Raw genomic sequence first — 8,616 nt, forward strand, 5'->3', positions numbered from 1 at the left:
ATTGTTAATGAGTGTCATTGTTAAAAGTTACATTACTCTTTACTTATAGAATAATAGAAAAGTAGGATTGTTCTTTATTATGCAGTTGAATTTATATCTTTCTCAACTCAAGAGATAAAAATCAGCAAGCATCGAATTGCTAAAGGTGTGTGAACTATCTGTTTAAGCATCAAACGTGTTAGGAATTATCATCGAATTGCTAAAGGTGTGTGAACTATCTGTTTAAGCGTCAAACGTGTTAGGAATTATCTAGAACATAGGTTGTGCCCCTTTTGTTTACTGTCTAAATAATAAAGTACTATCTTTCTTCAATGATTTACATTGGAGGAGTTTCCTTTTTTTGTATCTTTTGTTACAATATTGTTACATGTAATTTGGAGACAAAATGTCTGTTATGACACTGATCATATGGCATTTTTCTTAATTTTCTTAATACTATATTTTAGTTTGTAATGTTGCTGTTTTAGCCTCTTCTAATTAATAAGATATGGTAGATAAAGTGATTTTCATCTTTAAGCCCAGGAAGTTTTGTAAAGTTCCTCATATCATATAACGTTCAGGAAAATTCCAGGAAAAGGTGATATGAAGATGTAATAAGGAAAAAAAAAACAGAAATGAACTTCATCTTGGTTACTTGCAAGGATCTTCTGATAAAAATCCCGTTTGCAGTTAGAACAAAGAAAGGGGATACATGGGAAGAAATAAAAGGTAAACTGAGGCAACTGTAGGTGTCGAGCAGTTAACATTTAGGCTGACTTGCAGGGGGCCCTGCGCTGTCAGAGGGCTTCCACGTGGTCACACAAGCACCTCCGAGTCCTCATCCGTGTTCAGTTAAAGTAACAACCCCGATGTTCGTGGCATTGACATTCCTGTCCTTCATGTCACAGTCTTTCCTAACTGTGGTTAAACTGCACGCTGCTGGGGCTCACTGCTGTTCTCCACTGGTTCTCTGTTTTCCCTTCTTTTAAATCCTTCGCAGGCTCACTCTTCTAAGTGCCGTTGGCAATCTCCAGCTACTTTCCGGGGAGGGGGAAACGTGTTTTTGTCTCCACAGCTGACCTTCGGCATACTGTTCTCAGTCCTGACTGGACTACAGTTTCACGCGTAACAAGGCATCATTAAAGCATTTAGTTGTAATAACAAGGAAACGGCAACCCACTCCAGTATTTTTGCCTGGAAAATCCCATGGATGGAGGAGCCACGGGGTCGCAAAGGGCCAGACACGACTGAGCGACGTCGCTTCACTTCACTTCAACAAAATGCCCATTTTATAAACAAGGCGCATCTGTTTAAGAGAGATTTAGAGTGCTTACACCCACTCCGCTGGGAATGAAAATAGGAAGAAAAAAGGAAAAAGTCTCTTTCATTTAGTGGAAATTCGTTTCAACTAGTCAAACAGTAATTCTATCAAGCATATTTTTAAGTTAATTTTTTAAGCTAATATTTTGGACAATGATCCCAAAGGTCTGTATAATATGAGGAACTACCTGCTTTGTAGGAAATACTATTAATAATAAATGGTTCCCAGTTACATTATCTGGTGATAAATTCATATTAACCCAATAAAGTAGTTGATTCTATCAGATTTATCAGTGTCTTAAACATCTACTTTGTGCTCAAGTGTGTGTGATACTATTGACTCCAAAATGCAAATCTACATCAGCCACCCAGCTGTGCCTCTTGGGAGGGGCTGCCTTCCAGGGGTATCTCCGGTCCCCACACGTCTTGCTGGGTGAGTTGGATGTGCAAGTCCCTGCGTCCCCTTGGTGCTAGCCCCTTCTGGGCACTGAGCTTGTAGCAGTTGCCCTAAGAGATGAGGGCTTCCCTGGTGGCTCAGTGGTAACGAACCCGCCTGCCAATGCAGGAGATGCAGGAGACGCAGGTTTGATCCCTGGGTTGGGAAGATCCCCTGGAGGAGGAAATGGCAACCCACTCCAGTATTCTTGCTTGGGAAATCCCATGGACAGAGGAGCCTGACAGGCTACAGTCCACGGGGTCGCAGAAGAGTCAGACACGGCTGAGAGACTCAACAACAACAAAAGGAATAAAGTGAGGGTGGCTCCCTCCAGGACAGACAGCAGGCTTGCTTATTTCCTGCTTCAAAGAGGTGGATCCCCACGCCTGGTGAACCAGCCAGGACACCCCAGCCCCCGCTGTAGGGACAGCCACTGGGACGCTCATGTTATCCCCGTGATGCTCAGGGAGGGGACGAGGGAGCAGAAGCGGGTCTTGCTGTTTTCTGTGGCACAAACCACGGACCCCCAAAGCTCACCTCCTCTTCCAGCGAGCATGCCTCTAAGTGATCAGCTCGTAAGGAAATTGCAGCGAAGTCTCAGCCCCCCAGGGAAGCTTACAGACTAGGGGGAGACAGCCTGTGTGTACACAGGCAAAGCCAGGGGCCAGCGGCCTTTAATACAGAAATAGATCCAGCTTCACAGGGGAGGCTGGTGTACTCCAAAGCTGGCGTTTTATTTCATGTCTCAGGAAGACAGACTGTTTGATAAATGATGTTGGCATAACTGGAAAATACATCTGAAGACACACTAAAATTGCATCCCTGTCTCCTTTCACGAAAATGTCAGGTGAATAAAAGATGTACATGTTAAAACATGAAACCGCAAATGCGGGAGAAAGGGACAAATGATAAATTTAACTTTCTGAAATAGAATTCTGTGCAGAAAAATACAGGAAAGGCAAAATCAAAGACAGCAAACTGGAAAGAAATCGCAGACGTTATCACAGGAAGTGCTACTTGTGTGTTTACTTCATACGTTCAAGGCTCCTGTAAAGGCAGCAACAAAGAGACCACAGACAATATAAAAGGGGAAAGATCTGGACGCAAAGGTCACAGTGATGAGAATAAATGCAAGGAAGTCTAAACCAGTAACAGCCTGCTTAACCTTTCTCACAATAAGATAAGTGCAGATTAAAACCACAGTGTGGTACAGTCATTTATCCATCAGATTGGCACCGATCAAGAAGTTGGGTTACTTGATCCAGATGTCAGGAAAGGTTCCCATACAAGGCTGCTTGATGGTACAGACCCAAACAGCATCCACGCAGGGCAATCCGACTGTCCATTAAAGTGACAAATGTCCGTGCTCTTTGACTGACAATTTCATGTCTAAAAATCATTGGTACGTATGGGAAATAATTGCCTTACAAGAGTATTGTTGAGAACGGAACCTGATGTGCATGTGAGAAATAGTATGTTCTGGAGGACCTTCATTCCATTCTCACCTGGAACAGCAGAAATCTGGAAGCAAGTCGAAGGTCAGCAATTTGGAACTGGTCAAACCATATATGAATGCAATATTATACAACTGTGACGTGTCGAAGCTTTATTCATACCATAACATCCCAAGATGTGGTTTAAGCAAGGAAAATATAACACAAGAATCTGTTAACTATTCAGAGGTGTAGAAGTAACGTATTTTACCGTTTAAGGGCTCTGTAGACTAGTGCGTTTGTGCTTGTGATCTGAGATGCTGAAAGGCTGTCACAGAGGTTTGGACTGGAGGTATCGGTTTGGGAGTGCAGGCATGTAGGAGTATTTATCCATGGGATGCACTAAAACCTAGACATCATATTCAAAACCAGAGATGTCACTTTGCTGACAAAGCTCTGTCTAGTCAAAGCTATGGTTTTTCCAGTAGTCATGTACAGATGTGAGAGCTGGACCATAAAGAAAGCTGAGCGCTGAAGAACTGATGCTTTTGAACTGTGGTGTTAGAGAAGAATTTTGAGAGTCCCTTGGACTGCAAGGAGCTCAAATCAGTCAATCCTAAAGGAAATCAGTCCTGAATATTCATTGGCAGGACTGATGCTGAAGCTGAAACTCCAATACTTTGGCCATCTGATGTGAAGAGCTGACTCATTTGAAAAGACCCTGATGCTGGGAAAGATTGAGGGCAAGTGGAGAAGGGGGCGACAGAGGATGAGATGGTTAGATGGCATCACCGACTCGATGGACATGAGTTTGAGCAAACTTAGGGAGATGGTGCAGGACAGAGAAGCCTGGCATGCTGCAGTATTTGGGGTCACAGAGAGCTGGACATGAGTTAGCGACTGAACAGCAGCAATGTGCTAAACTCGCGGTGAGAGAGATGAAATTGGGAGGAGGGCCCAGATCACGCTCAGGTTTCGAAGTCAGGGTCAGGAAGGGGAGCCGACAGAGGACACTCGGGAGAGGCAGCCTTTGAAGCAGGGAAAACAGCAGGGTTCATGATCAGGAGAAGGCGTGGAGGAGAGCCTCGGGAATCATGATGCTGAGTGACCCAGGGAGGCGGATCTGGTGACAGGGAAGCCACTGTGGGTCCAGACAGGAGTTGATTCCTTGGGTGAGGTGTTTGTGGAGCAGAGGAGGTCAGAAGGCAGCCCAGAGAAGACAGGAAAGATGAGCCTCATCCCTGAGGATGAGCTCTTCCATGATGGGTTGCAAGTGCTGTCCTGGCAGGAGCGGCGGGGATGAGAAAGGACACGGAACTCTGAGCAAAGCCAAGGTGGACGGCCAGCAGCGTCCTCGGGAGGGAAGGGAGGGCCGGGTGACACAGACTCGGATGGACGGCGACTGGGAGCATGAGAGAAACGCGGAAGGCTTCTGGAGATGCCGGAGGAAGGCAGGGCTGGTGGGGAGACAGCTTGGCAATATCTTAAAAGTGAAGTCGGTCAGTCGTATCTGACTCTTTGCGATCTTTGCGACTGTAGCCCACCAGGCTCCTCCATCCATAGAATTTTCCAGGCAAGAGTACTGGAGTGGGTTGCCATTTCCTTCTCCAAGCCACACCCAATCATAGCGTACCATCCAGGAGTCATTCTCCTTGGAATTTTCTCAAAGGAGTGGAAAACTTATGTCCGTGTAAAATGCGAGCACAGATGTTTATAGCGGCTCTCATCATAATTGCTCAAATCGGAAGCAGTCAAGACTACCATTCATAGGTCAATGGATAAATAAACTATGGTACATTCACACAATGGAGCATTATTCACTGATTTCTTTAAAATGAACTCTCAAACCATAGAAGGTGTAGAAGAACATGAGATGCACGTTAATAAGTGAAGGAAGCCAATCTGAAAAGCTACTTACTGTGTAATTCCTACTACGTGTCATCCTGGCAAAGGCAAAACTATGGAGTCAGTGAAAATAAAGAAAGCAGTGGCTGCTGGGGGTGGAGGAGAGGGGGCAGGCAGAGCAGAGAGGATTTTTAGGTCAGTGAAAATAAAATTGTGCTTGATGTGAGGAAGGTTCTGTGTCCTTACACATTTATCCAAGCCCACAGACTATTGAGCACCCAGAGTTAACCTAAGGCGATCTGTGGACTTCGGGTGATTACAATGTGTCAATATGTGTTCACTAGTGGTAAATATCTATCACTCTGTTGAGTGATAGATAACAGGAGAGGCTATACATGGGGGGTCGGGTGGGAGAAACCTCTAAACCCTCCTCTCAATTTTGTGGTAAACCTAAAATTGCTCTAAAAAAACAAAGTCTTAAATTTTGTTTCAAAACTACGTCCCGTGAGAACGTTACTGCATGTCACAGAACCGCGTATTTTAACGTGGCTCTTTTATGTAATGTGAATTCTACCTACAAGAACGCACCTTGATTACAGCTCTTCACCTCTACCGAGAGGGTTCAAATAACTCCGTGGTTACGTACAGCACTAAAGAGACAAACTGCAGCATGATCTTGCTGGCAAAAGATGTTCTTATTTCAAAAAGAGACCAGAAACGGAGAAAATTAAAGAAGGGAAGGCGAGGCTGAAATGCAAAACGCTGACCTTCCCACCTGAAGGAGAAAAGAACCAGGTAGTACCCTAATCTGCCAGATCCAAAAAAAGTTTAACCAACCAGCCCCTCCTGGGGGGTTCTGGGAGGTGCAGGCCCTGAGTTTGAATCACCTGGGGTGCCCTTGAACAGAAAGCATCAGGACCCATGATCCAGGGTTAACAGTGTCTGGGGGAACACCCTAATTTGATTGCCCAAAGAGGCTTTAAACCCCCAACCACGTAATTATTTCGTAACAAACATACGTCTGTCTTCCCCGTTGACCTCCTGCAGCACACGCTCACTTTCACATGAGGCTTTGCCGCCGCTGAACCTCCGTGTGTGAACACGTGTTTGCTGAGACGGTGGTTGATTTCTGTCGCCGTATAAAATGCTACCTCTGTATTCTGATTAGATTATTGAAGGAATAACTGCTTAGGGAAGAAAATCTTCAGACTACAGAGGAGTGAATAGAGGAAAACCAAAAGGTAACATGAGTGTCCCACCCAGAGGTGGTCGTTGTCAGCACTTTCAGGACATTTGTATCCATCTTTTTGCATGCATGTGCGCTACTGTGCAAAATGGAAACCACACTGCTTTAAAATGTCCCCAGTGGCATCAATGTCTTATGGCTACATACTCTTCCATTTTTTCACCGCAATCACCTGGTCTTTTCACCGGCCTGCTGCTGCCCATGGGCCACCAAGCTCGGCATATTTGGAAGAACCAGATCAGCCTGTGAGCATCATCACCGCTGTCTGACGGCCAGTGTCCCCAAGGCGCTGTGGCCCCAGCAGATGCTGTCCGTGGACGTGGACAGTGGTCTACACATTCTGCTGCGTGCCTGTGACCCTCCTGCACACAGGAGTCCTGACTAATGAGGACCCAAAGAGGAAGGACATAAAACAGAGTGAAGGAAATAGAAGATACAGCGGGAATGGTCCCAAACACTTCAGCATCCCCATTTTATAGGTGGTGAAACTGAGGCACAGGCAGTGCTTAATCTGAAATCCCACAGCTACTGAGGAGCACAGTGGAGACTCAGGGCCACCCCACCCCAAAAGCTGTGTGGCTACATTTGGGCTCAGGATGCACGCAGCCACTATAACTTTTTCCCGTTCCCACCATTAGCTGAGCAAAAGGCTGGTTGGGTCCTCCTGTGTGCAACATGCTGAGCCGTATGCTGGGAGAGACATCACAGTAATGATGCAGCGATGAAGCTGTGCTTACAGAGCAGGACAGGCTTCCCTGGTGGCTCCAACGGTAAAGAATCTGCCTGCAATGCAGGTTCGATCCCTGGCTTGGGAAGATCCCCTGGAGAAGGGAATGGCAACCCACTCCAATATTCTGGAAAATCCCATGGACAGAGGAACCTTGTGGCCTATAGTTCATGGCGTTACAAAGAGTCAGTCACGACTGAACAACTAACACACACACACACCAGGAACCCAGATTAGGGTTCTGGGTCCCCCTCCCTTCCTTCCTGGGGAGAAGCTCTGGGGGAGGAAGATGGGAGATGGGATGTGAAGGAACAGTGACCTGAGACCGCCTTCAGCCCTCAAATTCTTTAAGGAGCTGAGTTTGATTTGCGGAGTGCTCTGAGTTTCTTCATTCCGCATTCATCTGAGTACCCCATCGTTCCGCAGCCCGTAACATTTAAGTGCTGGCTTCAAGAACCTGGAGAAGTTGGAGTGCGAGTCGGGTTGAAGTTTTGCTGAACGAATTCCACAGGAAAGAAAAGGGCCAGATATTGAAGGGATTTTCAGAGGAATGGATTGTCCAGGTGTGAACATGGAGGCCCAGAGAGGTGATGTGATTTGCCCTAAGCCATGCAGCTAGTGTCAGAGCCAGGCCTAGAAGCCAGGTGTCCTGGCTCCCAAGACATTCCGCTGCCCGAGGAATGGAACAGGGCTTCCCTGGTGGCTCAGATGGTAAAGCGTCTGCCTGGAATGCAGGAGACCTGGGTTCGATCCCTGGGTTGGGACGATCCCCTGGAGAAGGAAATGGCAACCCACTCCAGTACTCTTGTCTGGAAAATTCCATGGACTGAGGAGCCTGGTAGGCTACAGTCCATGGGGTCACAAGGAGTCGGACATGACTGAGCAACTTCACTTGATTCACTGAGTTTCAGAGAATGACCCGTAGATCCTTCAGCCACCAGAGCAACACAGAATCCCCAGGGAACCCCAGATCTCAGCCCGCCTCTCAGAACCTCGATCCACTGGCTATTCACTGTTAAGATGCTTCCAGTCAGCCCCTGGCAAGAGCCACGCTGGAGAAGCCCATCTGGTGCCCTGCTCATGGTACCATGAGCAAACATGGGCTTGAAGGATCCTGCCATATTCAGAAATCCCTGGCTATTCCCTAGCCCTGAGCCCTGGGCTCAGCGTGGCACTTCCAGTGTGATGCTAAGAGGGTTCCTGGAAGTACGTGGCTGCAGATTTACAAAAACTTGGCCCAGGTATAAAGGTCTGTAAGCTATTGTTCTTTGTAAATCTTTGGATCCATTGTTATGTATTCTGCCTCCGACCTTTTGGCAAGGATGGGAAAACATTACCATGAGGTCCAGGTGGAGCCCCAGAGGGGTGAGAGCAGATGGTCATGCGTGTCTCCCTTTTTTACACGCCCTAGGTGGTGGAGCACACACGTCCTTACAGAAGAGACGCAGAGACACTCAGAGGGAGGGACGATGGTGTGGTGACCCCCAGGGAGGAGCCACCTGAGGATGGAGGCAGAGACTGGAGCCGCAGGTCTGTTAGGGTCAGAACAGCAAGGATCGCAGGCAACAGAAACCAAGAGGAAAGTGTGGAGCAGCTTTTCCTGGTCCTTCCCCTCACAGCTCGGCTCTAC

This window comes from Bos indicus x Bos taurus, chromosome 12, assembly GCF_003369695.1.
Source record: "Bos indicus x Bos taurus breed Angus x Brahman F1 hybrid chromosome 12, Bos_hybrid_MaternalHap_v2.0, whole genome shotgun sequence".
Taxonomy (NCBI): domain Eukaryota; kingdom Metazoa; phylum Chordata; class Mammalia; order Artiodactyla; family Bovidae; genus Bos; species Bos indicus x Bos taurus.